Below are 13,099 nucleotides of genomic sequence, written 5' to 3'. Positions count from 1 at the left end.
AACATGTCAATAATAAATGCCAGAAAAAGAATTTTAATATCATATATGTTACACATTTTGTAGCTTTTTTTAGCAAAAAACTTTTCTGATGTCTTTTATACCCCATGTTTATTCTTTTTAAAAAAACTGGAGGATAATTGCTTTACAATCTTGTGTTGGTTTCTGCTATACAACAACATGGATCAGTCATAATTATATAAGGATCCCGTCCCTTTTAAGCCTCCCTCCCCCTTCCCATCCCAACCCTATAGGTCATCACAGAGCACCAGGCTGGGCTCCCCATGTTATACAGCAACTTCCCACTACCTATCTATTTTATACATGATAGTGTATATATGTTAATGCTACTTTATCAATTCATCCTACCCTCTCCTTCCTCCACTGTGTCCACAATCCATTCTCTACATCTGCATTTCTATTCCTGCCCTGCAATAGGTTCATCAGTATCATTTTTCTAGATTCCATATATATATATATACACACACACATACACATGATATCTGTTTTTCTCTTTCTGACTTACTTCACTCTGTATAACTTAGGCTTATCCATCTCACTACAACTGACTCAAATTCATTCCTTTACATGGATGAGTAATATTCCATTGTGTATATGTACAACATCTTATTTTTCATTTCATTTGTTGAAGGACATCTAGGTTATCCTATCTCCTGACTATTGTAAATAATGTTGCAATGAACATCAAGGTACATGTCTTTTTGAATTGTGGTTTACTCAGGGTATATGCCCAGTAGTGAGAGTGTGGGATCAAAAGGTAGTTTTATTCCTTGTTTGTTAAGGAATCTTGATACTGTTCTCCATAGTGGCTGCATCAATAACGTTCCAACCAAGAGTGCAGCAGCATTCTCTCTTCTCCACATCCTCTCCAGCACTTACTGTTTGCCATTCTGATTGGTTTGAGGTGATAATTCACTGTACTTTTGATTTGCATTCTCTAACAATGAGTAATGTTCATGTATTTGTTGGCAATCTGTATGTCTTCTTTAGAGAAATGTCTGTTTAGGTGTTCTGCATATTATTTTGATAGGGCTGTTTGTTTTTCTGATATTGAGCTGTATGAGATGCTTATGGATATTAATCCTTTGTCAGTTGCTTCATTTGCAATCATTTTCTCCCATTCTGACTGTTAACTTTTCATCTCATTTATTGTTTCCTTTGCTGTGCAAAAGCTTTTAAGTTTAATTAGGTTCCATTTGTTTATTTTTATTTCCATTACTCTAGGAAGTGGGTCAAAGATGATCATGCTATGCTTTATGTCAAAGAGTATACTGCCTGTGTTTTTCTCTAAGAGTTTTATAGTTTCTGGTCTTACATTTAAGCCTGAAATTCATTTCAAGTTTATTTTTACATATGGTGTTAGGAAGTGTTCTAATTTCATTGTTTTACATTAGCCATCCAGTTTTCCTAGCACCAATTATTGAAGTGAAAGTCGCTCAGTCATGTCCGACTCTTTGCAACCCCATGGACTACACAGTCCACAGAATTCTCCAGGACAGAATACTTAGTGAGCAGCCTTTCCCTTCTCCAGGGGATCTTCACAACCCAGGGATCAAACCCAGGTCTCCTGCATTGCAGGCATTCTTTACCAGCTGAGCCACAAGGGAAGCCCACCAATTATTGAAGAGGCTGTCTTTTCTCTGTTGTATGATCTTGCCTTCTATGTCAAGATAAGGTACCCATAGCTTCATGGGTTTATCTCTGAGCTTTCTACATTGTTCCATTGGTCTATATTTCTGTCCTATGCCAGGGCCATACTGTCTTGATGACTGTAGCATTGTAGTATAGTCTGAAGTCAGGGAGCCTGATTCCTCCAACTCTCTTTTTCTTTCTCAAGATTGCTTTGGCTGTCAGGGATCTTTTGTGTTTTCATACAAATCATAGGTTTTTGTTGTTGTTGTTCTGTGAAAAATGCCATTGGTAGTTTGATAGGGATTGCATTGAATCTGTAGACTGCTTTGGGTAGTAGTCATTTTCACAATATTGATTCTTCCAGTCCAAGAACATGGTATATCTCTCCATCTGTTTGTGTCGACATTGATTTCTTTCATTCGTGTCTTACAGTTTTCTGCAAATAAGACTTTTGTCTCTTTAGGTAGGTTTATTACTAGGCATTTTATTCTTTTTGTTGCAATGGTGAATGAGATCATCTTCTTAATTTCTCTTTCTAATTTTACATTATTAGTGTATAGGAATGCAAGAAATTTCTGTGTATTCATTTTATCTTGTGATATTCCTAAATTCATTGATTAGTTCTAGTAACTTTTTGGTGGCATTTTTCTGGTGGCGTTACTATCATGTAATCTGCAAACAATGGGAATTTTACTTCTTCTTTACCAATCTGGGTTCTTTTATTTCTTTTTCTACTCTGATCGCCATGGCTAGGACTTCCAAAACCATATTGAATAATGGTGCTTAGAGTGGGCACTCTTGTCTTGTTCCTAATCTTGGAGGAAACGCTTTCAGTGTTTCACCATTGAGAATAATGTTTGCTGTGAGTTTGTCTTTTGTGACCTTTATTATGTTGAAGTAGATTCCTTCTATGCCAATTTCTTGGAATGTTTTTATCAAAAATAGGTATTGAATTTTGTCAAAAGATTTCTCTGCTTCTACTGAGATAATCATATGGTTTCTATCATTCAATTTGTTAATGTAGTGTATCACATTGATTGATTTGCATCTATTGAAGAATCCTTGCATACCTGGGATAAACCTCACTTGATCATTGTGTATGATCCTTTTAATGTGTTGCTGTATTCTATTTGTTAGAATTTTGTTGTGGATTTTTGCTTCTATGTTCATTAGTGATACATGCCTGTAATTTTTTCTTTCTTTTTTTTTTTTGGTGTGGGGTATCTTTGTTTTTGGTATCAGAGTGATAGTGGCCTTGTAGAATAAGTTTGGGAGCTTTCTTTGCTCTGCAATTTTCTGAAAGAGTTTTGAGCATTGTAGATGTTACCTTGTCTCTAAATGTTAGGTAGAATTTGCTTGTGAAGTCATTTGGTCCTAGGCTTTTGTTTGTTGGAAGATTTTTGATTACAGTTTTAATTTCTGTGCTTGTATTTTCTATTTCCTCCTCGTTCAGATTTGGAAGATTATACTAATCCAAGGATTTGGCCATTTCTTTGAGGTTGTCAATTTTATTGGCATATAGTTGCTCATAGCAGTCTCTTAGGATCTTTGTATTTCTGTGTTGCTTGTTATAAATTCTTTTTCATTCCCAATTTTTTTGATTTGAGACTTCTTTTTCTCTTAATGAGTCTGGCTAATGGTTTCTCTTTTTTTTTTACCTTCTCAAAGAACCAACTTTTAATTTTATTGATATTTGCTATTGCTCCTTTATTTCTTTTTCATTTCTGCTCTGATCTTTATGATTTCTTTCCTGCTACTAACTTTGGGGATTTATTGTTCTTTTTCTACTTGCTTTATTTGTAAGGTTAGGTTGTTTATTTGATATTTTCTGGTTTCTTGAAGTAGGTTTGTATTGCTATAAACTTCTCTTTTAGCACTGCTTTTACTGCATCCCATAGATTTTTTTTTCATAGATTTTAAATTGTTATATTTTCATTGCCATTTATTTATATATTTTTTATTTCCTTTTTTATTTCTTCACTGACCTCTTATTTATTCAGAAATATATTGTTTAGCCTTTATGTGTTTTGTTTTTCACCATTTTTGCCTGTAATTTATATCTAATCTTACAGAGTTATGGTCAGAAAAAAATGTTTGATATTTTCTTAAATTTACCAAGGCTTGATTTGTGACCCAAGAAATGATCTATCCTGTAGAATATTTTCTGTGCACATGAGAAAAAGTGAATTCTACTGCACTTGACCTGAATGTCCTGTTTAGGTCCATCCAACCCAATGTGTCATTTAAGGCTTGTGTTTCCTTATTAATTTTCTGTATGGATGATCTGTCCACTGGTGTGAGAGGGATATTAAAGTCTCCCACTATTATCATGCTACTGCTGATTTCCCATTTTATATTTGTTAATATTTGCCTTATGTATTAAAGTGCTCATATGTTGCTTGCATATATATTTGTAATTGTTATATCATTCTCTTGAATTGATCCCTTGGTTATTATATAGTGTCCTCCTTGTCCCTTGTAATATTCTTTTTTTTTCCTTGTAATATTCTTTAAAGTCTATTTTATCTGGTATGAGTATTATAACTCCTGCCTTCTTTTGATTTCCATTTGCATGTAGTATCTTTTTCTAGCCCCTCACTTTCAGTCTGTATGTGTCCCTAGGCCTAAAGTCGATCTCTTGTAGACAGCAAGGGGTCTTTTTGTATGCATTCAGCCAATCTGCGCATTTAGTTGGAGTATTTAATTCATTTATTGATACTTGTGATCCTATTACCATGTACTTTATTGTTTAGGGTTTCTTTTGTAGGTGTTTTATTTTTCTTGTGTTTTGTGTCTAGAGAAGTTCTTTTAGTGTTTGTTGTAAAGCTGACTTGGTGGTGCTGAATTCCCTTAACTTTTGCTTATCTATAAAGCTTTTAATTTCTTCATCAAATCTGAATGAGATCCTTTCTGGGTAGAGTAGTCTTGGTTGTACTTTTTTTCCTCTCATCATTTTAAGTGTACCCTGCCACTCCCTTCTGGTCTGCAGAAATTCTGCTGAAATTTCAGCTTTTAGCCTTAAGAGAATCCCCTTGTATGTTTGTTGCTTTTCCCTTGCTTCTTTTAATATTTTTCTTTGTGTTTAATTTTTGTTAGTTTTATTAATATGTGTCTTACCATAGTTCTCTTTGGGTTTATACTGTATCAGACTCTCTGGGATTCCTGGACTTGGGTGGCTATTTTGTTTCCCATGTTAGAGAAGTTTTCAGCTATAACCCCTCAAATATTTTCTCACACCCCTTCTTTTTCTTTTCCTCTTCTGGGAATCCTATAATTTGAATACTGGTGCACTTACGCTGTCCCAGAGATGTCCTGATGTCTGCAAGTGCGTGATGTTAGAGGGTCCCCAACATAATAACCTCTTGCCCCTCTGGCTGGCCTACTCTTTTTCATGGACTCCCTCAGCTGTGCTGTATTAGCCCCCTCAGAGTATCTTCACCCCAGTCTTCTCTCTGGGGTCCAACTTCTGAAGCCTGAGCCTCAGCACCCAGACTCCATTTGCTGAAGTGTGTGTACTAACAAGTGTCTCAGGCTGGGAAGTGCTGGTCAGCACTGATCTCTGTGGTAAATTTTCTCCTCTTTGCCTTCCATGCACCTGTTGCTGTACTCCCTTCTGAGGGACATACCTTAAACTTTAAACAAAATTAAGGATAATAGGATAAAATATAAAATAAAAACATCATGAGATCCTTCCCAGGAAACAATATTCTTGACACCAAATCATAACATTATGGACTTCAGTTGTTTATTTCTTTCCAGGGCAGCCCCTTGTTTTATATCCCAAATAGCATTTCCCTAAATGCATGAAACAAAATGCCATTATGATTTCTAACATTCATTTCCAGTGAAGTTTCTGTTAGGTTCAACTATAACTATGATGGAAGGGGTGGATGTAGAGCACTGTGTCTTCATACATCAAACAAAGGATTATAGGAGTAATATCTACATAGAACAGGAAACTAACTGGAGGGGTAATGTCAGGTTGACTTTAAAATGTCACAGAAAATGATCCGAATTTTCACCTTTTTTTTCACAACTCATTTTATTACAAATCTGCAGAGTTAGGAAGTTTCTACCTTTGACCAACTTTATTTTTCTTACTGTCTTTTGGTCAGAACTAAAGAGACAAGACACAAACAAAACCTGAACATTGCAAAGTAATCTATCCTCATTTTTATGCCTTATTCACATGAGATAGTATCATGTTTTACATTGTTTAAAAAAAAAAGGTCAAGGATAGCAATGAACAGTTAACCTATTCACATACTAAAATCACACACCAAACTATGAATTCGGTACCTGGGAACAAGTTCAATCCCTCATGTTATAGGCTTTTCGTATTTTTTAATTTCAGTATTATGTCACCAACTTGAGTGACTATGTTAGGATTGGTGACCCACTAGAAGCAAATGGAAGGTGGCTATGAACTTTGGACTTGAAGTAACTATAAACTTAAAAACACATGTATGCAATTAAGTGGTTACTTTTTCAGCCTGTATAGAAGACTTCCAAAAGTTTTTTAAAAAGATCAATTAAAAAAAAAGAATTAGCAAGCAGGTTTACCTTATAAAAGAAAGAATTGTTTGTCTATCTAAGAGTATACCCTTGCGTATTATATATGCATACCCTGCATATTGCAGAGACAGAATACAGAAAAGTAACATCTTTCAAAATATCTGGGTTTTGGTTGGGTAGAGGAAGACTTAAGGGGGAGAAGCTCCCTAAACAAGAAAAAAAAAAAAGTTGCTTTTAGAGTAATACCCTGTTCTGTTTCATCCTTGATAAAACAAATGCTAATTTTGTTTTTAAACTGCCAGCACACAGGGAAGTGATCCAAATCCTCTATACCTTTGAGAGATTTTCATTGTTTACATATTCCAGTTCAACTTAAAATATTGTGCAATTGCCAAACCTCATATTTAAAATATATGCTTATCATCCAACTCAGGGTAACATTAGCATGCTGAAAACTGCATTCTAATTAATAAATCAGAGACTTAACCACTGAAACATCATTCACACATATGAGATGGCAATAGTGAGAGCTATTAAATATAGTAGCATGCTGTCACCCTTACAGGGAATATGGAAATATGCCTTTTGGGGAAATACTGGTCTACATTATTTATCAATGTTTGGCTTTAATATATGGATTTACTCAACAATGAATGAATATCATATTTCTCCTAGAAGACACAGTATTAATTTGTGATCTTGCCAAACTGTCACTCTGATAACAAGCCTACTAAGGCGGGGAGGAGGGATGGAGGGACATGCAATCAATAATTTGTATCCAGTGATTTCTTCCCTTAGGTTGTTTTAGGGAAATACTGCTTTCCCACTTTTACTCATGTTCATAAGCACAAAACAAGGGGATACAAAAATTACAAAAAAAAAAACAAAAACTTTTGATCTGGCTCTATGAGAGTTCAAAAAGCAAATTACTTTTATCAATATATTAGAACTCTGCAGTCAACTCTTATTCTATCTTAAAAACCACCACCACATAAAATGAAATACAAAGAGAACAAATAAAGACTGATGCTTAGGAAGAGAAATCATTGAAAATGTGAAACCAAATTCAAGCCTCAAGATTACACTATGAACCCAGTGTGAAAAAATGCTCAAATTGTAATTCCCTCTTTCCCCCCTCCCTACTTTTCTCAACACCTCTAGGCTGTGACAGTATTTTTACTGTCTAAGCTTTAGCCTTAACCATAATTATTTCATCTTCATTTACATTCATGTAACTCAGACAGTTCCCAACACCTGGATATCCAGACTCAATTTTTAATCTCCAGTGTCACTTTGCCCAAATTGTAACCAAGCAGAACTCTGTGGGGTCTTAGTAGAACAGACTCCCACCCCCATGTCCTCTGCCTTCCTATTGTCCATAGAAAAACTAGCCTCCTAGGCTTCCCTGAGTTCCAAAGAATAAATTTAATCAATGAAGTGAGAAAATGCAGAAAGAAAGGAAACAATAAAGCAAGACAAAAGATAGTTTAGTCATTAACCAGACTCAAAGACATTTAGTTCCTCATCAAGGGCTATAGGTAATTTTCTAAGCCATGCTGTTTGAGCTGTTTTGCAAATACTGAAACTCCCAGCATGTAGAAGAAGTTACTATATGCTGCCCTTGTGCATGTAGAGCCCACTCTGGTTGGACTCAGAAGGCTGATGATATTGACTGCCAGTTACCTCACCATCAATCATTCAGAACGGCTGCCCAGGTGGTGCAGTGGTAAATCGCCCGCCAGTTTAGGAGATGCAAGAGACGTGAGTTTGATCCCTGGGTAGGGACGATCCCCTGGAGTAGGAAATACCTACTCCAGTATTCTCACCTGAAAAATTCCATGGACAGAGAAGCCTGGTGGGCTACAGTCTATGGGGGTCACAAAGTCAGACACAACTGAGCTACTGCACCATATGCGCATGCAACCAACCAGAAGAATGTCCACGAGCTGATCATACACCTCACAACCCCCTTCCCCTAACCCTGTCTTTTAGCACTAGCTGTTGAGACCTCTGGCTTGATGCCCTGAAGTAAACTGCATTTCTCTCACTTCAACCTAGGGTCAGTAAATTGGCTTTATTGTGCCCAGGGAAGTGGACTCAGGTTTGATTCAGTAACAATAACATCTTATACTTTTCCATTTTTCCTTATCCATGTGCTTGAATTCACACTACCTTTCAGCATGCCTTAGCTTTAATCTCAGTATTTGCCAGAACTAATTCTACTAGTCCAATGCCTGTCCACATATCTGATGGGGTTTTTAGTAAGATTACTCTTTTCATATGCAACTAGAAGAAATCCAAACATCTGCACAAGGGGAAAAAGTAACAACTGTTATAGAGTCTTTGCTTATAAACCCAGATTGAGGAGCATGGTTTGAACCTTAGTCTACAATGTGTGGGTGTCTGAATTTCTTTCACCCCGCACACATAATCTAGGCACTTAGAATCACAGAAGGGAGAGTCGACTTAGCAGGGTAAGGTAGCTTCATGATCCTCCCCCAACCCTCACCCAAACACATAAAACAAACGAGCAGAAAACACAAATCAGGCAGGGAGACAACATGAAGTCCATGACCTTTGACATTTGTTGTTGTTCAGTCACTGTCATGTCCAACTTTTTTCGATCCCATGAGCTGCGGTACACCAGGCTTCCCTGTCCTTCATCATTTCCAAGAGTTTGTGCAAACTCATGTCCATTGAGTGGGTGATGCCATCCAACCATCTCATCCTCTGTCATCCCTTTCTTCTCCTGCCTTCAGTCTTTCCCAGAATCAGGATCTTTTCCAATGAGCCAGCCCTTCATATCAGGTAGCCAAAATATTGAAGTTTCAGCTTCATCATCAGTCCTTTCAATGAATATTCAGGGTTGATTTCCTTTAGGATTGACTGATTTGATCTCCTTGCTGTCCAAGGGATTCTCAAGAGTCTTCTCCAGCACCACAGTTCAAAACCATCAGTTCTTCAGTACTCATCCATCTTTGCTCAGTCAATAAATCATCTGCCTGCAATGCAGAAGACCCAGATTCGATTCCTGGGTCAGGAAGATCCCCTAGAGAAGGAAATGGCAATCCACTCCAGTATTCTTGCCTGGAGAATCCCATAGACAGAGGAGCCTGGTGGGCTACAGTTCATGCGGTCACAAGACTCAGACACAACTTAGCAACTAAACCACCATCACAGCCATCTTTATGGCTCAATTGTCACATCTGTACATGACTACTGGAAAAACCATAGCTTTGAATATACAGATCTTTATCAGCAAACTGATGTCTCTGCGTTTTAATATGCATCTAGGTTTGTAATAGCTTCTTTTTCCCAAGGAGCAAATCTCTTTTAATTTCATGGCTGCATTCATAGTTGGCAGTGACTTTGGAGCCCAAGAAAATGAAATTTGTCACTACCTCCACATTTTCCCCATTTATTTGCCATGAAGTGATGGGATTGGATGCCATGATTTTAGGGTCTTTTTAACGCTGAATTTTAAGCAAGATTTTTCACTCTCCTCTTTCACCCTCATCAAGAGGTTCTATAGTTCCTCTTCACTTCCTGCCATTAGAATAATATTATCTGCATATCTGAGGATGTTGATATTTATCCCTGCAATCTTGATTCCAGCTTGTGATTCATCCAACCCAGCATTTCACGTGATGCACTCTGCATATAAGTTAAACAGGGTGACAACATACAGCCTTGATGTATTCCTTTCCCAGTTTTGAACTAGTCCCTTATTCCATGTCTGGTTCTAACTGTTGCTTTTTGATCTACGAACAAGTTTCTCTGCATACAAGGAGACAGGTAAGGTGGTCTGATATTCCTACCTCTTGAAGAATTTTCCACAGTTTGTTATGATCCACACAGTCAAAGGCTTTAGCAGAGTCAATGAAGCAAAAGTCAATTTTTTTTGGAATTCCTTTGCTTTTTCTACAATCCAGTGGATGTTGGCAATTTGATCTATGGTTCCTCGGGTTTTTCTAAATCCAGCTTGTACATCTGGAAGTTCTCAGTTCACATACTGTTGAAGCCTAGCTTGAAGGATTTTGAGCATTACCTTGCTAGCACTTGACGTTTGATACAGCCCAATAGAGAAGCACAGAGTGTTGAACATCAGTCTCAGGCTCCCTACATTTCACCAGATCAAAATTTGATTCTTCTCGTGGAAAGGAAGGAGTAACAGCAGTATTTTCCTCTAGTAAGTACCTTTAAAAGTAGGAAGTATTGATAAATTTTCCTATTTTATTGTCTTAGGACTGAATGAAGACAGAGATTAAGAGCAATTTTCTCAAGCCCCCCAGGCAAATTTCTTTGACCCTTCTGCCTTCTTATTGTCTTGATATTCATGGGTTTGTTACTACTGGATTACTTCCAACTTGAATTTGACCCCATAGAGATTGGAGAAAGGGATACTCTAAGAGCCAGCAAGATTTCCTCCAAGAAGATTTTTATACCTTAGCAAGGTGGAGACAATCTTCAAATATTTCATAACCTCCGTCATTCACACACACAGAGTAGATATTTCACCAGTGATGAAAAAAGTAAAAGATATTTTGATTTTTAGTCAGTTTTGGTGGCAAGTAAAAGAGACTGTAAAGTTTAGTGCCATGAGACACATGTGAAAGTATCACAGGAAAAGCTGAACATCTATACCTATTAAATACTAAAGAACAAGAATCCAGCAAAGTGGAGTTACAGAAAGAGTAATGCAAATAACAGAAACAGTTGTGGTCTTCACTCTGGCGCAATGGATTTAGTGTGTGGTGCCTGATTAGCAGCATTAGTATCACCTGGAAACATGCCTCCAGCACATACTAATACCCTGACAGCGAAGGTTTGAAAATCACTGCTCTAGTTTACCATCATATTTAGGATGACTTAGCTATTTTCTTTAGATGTGTTTCTCTTTGTTTTGATAAAGGTTGCATTTTTATGATGACTGGGGCTATATAAACCACATAGGGAAAAAGGAATATATTTTGGTTTATCTGAATCAGAGAGACTGACATTCTTAAAGATCCTAAATGTATAGTATAAATATTTTATGAACATTCTTTCTAGAAAGTGTTGCTTTTGGGGTTGATCTCTCTTTGTCCTCTCTTTCCAAATAGTGTGGATAATGACAGTCTCCAATAATTGAATACTGTGGGCCTTGCCTCCATGTAACAGAAGGTCCCAATTCTCCCACTGCAGAGGGCTGTCCCTGGAAGAGGAGCTGCCTTTGATGTGTAGGAAAGAACTGTCCCTGGGGGGAAGGATATTTGACAGGCATATATTTTAGAAATGTTTTTCAGGTAAAATTTTCATCCATAAAATTGTATTAACATTTCAAACATGCAACCCTCCAGAATTCAAAAGTGTAGTCTCTAGAGAGATTCTCCATCTTTGTAGAGAGTTATATTTTTGTAGGGCAAAGAAAACGTGATTTTCTCCAAATGCTTTAACCATGCCCCTGACCTCCATTTCAAAAGCAAACCTTTAACAAGCTAAGGGGGTCAGATATAGGGTAACAATGAAGGGAGGGCAAAAGCCAAAAAATATGCCCTCAGAAATACAACTTCTGTCTGGATGATAAAATATGAAGTGCCTGCCCCCACATTCTGCATGGAATCATTCAGAACACTTGGAAATAAATCATAATTATTATGAAGCAGAAGACCAAAGACCTAGCAAACCTTCAGCCTCACCAGTCCCCTCTTTGATGCTCTTCAACACTCAAAATTGCCCATCTCGTTTCTTTTGAGCATCCTATAAATAACAAATCCATTCAGCATAGGGATGCTTTGTAATAGATGTGAAGCAACTGAAAAGAATGGATAATACCCAGAAAGTCAATGGATTATAAAGGAATATGGCCCAAGTATGGAGCTCCAGGGCTTAATGGCTGGGGCTCTGAGCACCCTATGTGAAAGAGGCTGCTTTGCTGTTATATATGTGCCTTTGTTTTATATCTCAATGCCAGTTTATTAGTCTTAATATGAATTCTGTTGTTTACCTAATATTTTGTATGTACATTATGATAAGCCCATGTTTGACAAGCCCATGTTTTGATATACAGTATGATGAGCCCATGAATTCAGGAGAGAAAAGAGTATAGTTGAATTTAGTTAAATAAAGGTAAAATTATAATTTTATTATTACTAAATGACAACACTCTCCTCCTAACCAAATATTCCCTTGCTTTAAGTGCCTGATGTGATGCTGTGTGATCCCAATTAAACATGCTGCTGAGAACGCAAAACTGTTTAGGTAGCACATGTTAGTGGAAATAACCATTTTGGCCATCATTCACAGAGTGTCTACCATGTGCTAAGCACTGCCAAGAAATTTACATGTGTTACCGCTAATCCTCATAAATGTGTGATATTATTTATCCCTATTAATCTACTGGTCTAAACGTCCCCTGATATTTGTTTCCAGTGGCACTCATTCACTGTGTAAATACGTACATTGAGCCTCTGCTAGTTGCCAAACACTGAGGTCCTGCTCTTGCTCAGTTTATGTTATCACAAATAATAAACAAGATAATATCCATTACCAATAATGCTGTCTAGAAAGATTGAGTATATAATTTACAATTGACACAACATACAACAGAAAATAAATGAGTAGCTATGTCAGAGTAGTAAGTTAGGGAAAAACTCTAGGAATGCAATATCCAAGCCAAGGCCTAAATAACTAGGGGGAAAAAAAAAAAAAACATGCAAAGTACAGAGTGTCTTCTAAGCAAGGGGAACAACGAGATTAATTATTCTAAAGTGGAAATCTCCTTTTGGATATATAATGGACACCTAAGTCTTAACATACTCAATATAAAATTTAAAAAAATTTTTCACCATTACTTCCCATCAAACTGACTTTCTCTCAGTCTTTACTACTTAGTAAGAGTAGTACCAACTCTACACACCAAAGGCAGCACCTCTCCCAGGTGTCCAAGGGACTA

The sequence above is a fragment of the Bos indicus x Bos taurus genome, chromosome 24, assembly GCF_003369695.1.
Source record: "Bos indicus x Bos taurus breed Angus x Brahman F1 hybrid chromosome 24, Bos_hybrid_MaternalHap_v2.0, whole genome shotgun sequence".
NCBI classification, from domain to species: domain Eukaryota; kingdom Metazoa; phylum Chordata; class Mammalia; order Artiodactyla; family Bovidae; genus Bos; species Bos indicus x Bos taurus.
This window is presented reverse-complemented; position numbering follows the sequence as displayed.